The sequence below is a fragment of the Bison bison genome, unplaced genomic scaffold (assembly GCF_000754665.1).
Source record: "Bison bison bison isolate TAMUID 2011002044 unplaced genomic scaffold, Bison_UMD1.0 scf7180017864371, whole genome shotgun sequence".
NCBI classification, from domain to species: domain Eukaryota; kingdom Metazoa; phylum Chordata; class Mammalia; order Artiodactyla; family Bovidae; genus Bison; species Bison bison.
This window is the reverse complement of record NW_011494943.1, coordinates 14896995-14897862: the sequence shown is the minus strand read 5'-3', so window position 1 is coordinate 14897862 and position 868 is coordinate 14896995. Positions and strand designations below refer to the sequence as shown.

The 868-nt window shown below is 56.3% G+C and overlaps 1 protein-coding gene across 1 annotated transcript in view; it reads right to left on the bottom strand.

The window, feature by feature from the left end:
• The window catches only part of SCN4A (sodium channel, voltage-gated, type IV, alpha subunit), a 53163-nt gene extending 52505 nt beyond the window's left edge, over positions 1-658 (bottom strand). The window contains 1 exon segment of the mRNA XM_010856557.1: positions 26-658. The gene's annotated coding sequence lies outside the window, so the exon portion shown is untranslated.
• Positions 659-868: the final 210 nt, after the last annotated feature.

Here is an 868-nt window from a genome sequence, read left to right as displayed (position 1 = left end):
CGCGGGGGGGGGGTACGGTACTCACTGTTGGACGGGAGCAGACGAGCCTGGAGCGGCGTGCCCACCTCGGGCTGGGGCTGGGACTCTGGGGGACTTGGCCGGGGGGCCGGCCGGCGGGGACAGCTGCTGCCGCTGATGTCACAGGGTCATGAGTGAAACCTGAGGACCCGGCCAATCTTCAGGTGGGAGCCTGGGCCGCGCTTGCCTCACGGGTGCCCGGGGCTGGGCTTGGGACTGCCTGGGCTGGGGGGCCGCTGACCCGGAGCGTGACACACTCAACGCGTTCGTCCACTCTCTCTCACACACACGCACGCACACACGCCCACTGGGGCATGCGTCTGAGGCCACAGGCTCATTCTCACACAGGACTCTCCTTTCACACTCGTTCCCAGAAGCACTCCCAGGGCACACACTGGCTGGCACACTCTACACACTCACGGCTGCGTTCCCCGCTGCCCACTGTCACACTCATACATGCTCAGCCGGACATGTAAACTATACCCTTCACACAGTCACACAAATGCTTGCACTGCGTGTCACACTTATTCAAATGCATACCTGCTACTCACATAGACACGCTCCCACACTCACAGCAGGCTTGTGCACAAATGTGTATTATTACACGCATGCAGCCACATGCACTCTCCTGCCCAGGTGAGCACAGATGTTGCATATCCCAGACACTACAGTTGTATCAAGTGTGTACACACACCACTGTCATGCCCATGCATTTGGGCATTTCAGGCATGTTATTTATATCCGGGCGTTTGTCTGTGCCCACATAACATGCTTCCATTCCCATGTACATAGGGCCACCTATATGTACCTATGGTCATTATATTTTTTAAAAAATATTGATTTTATTTAT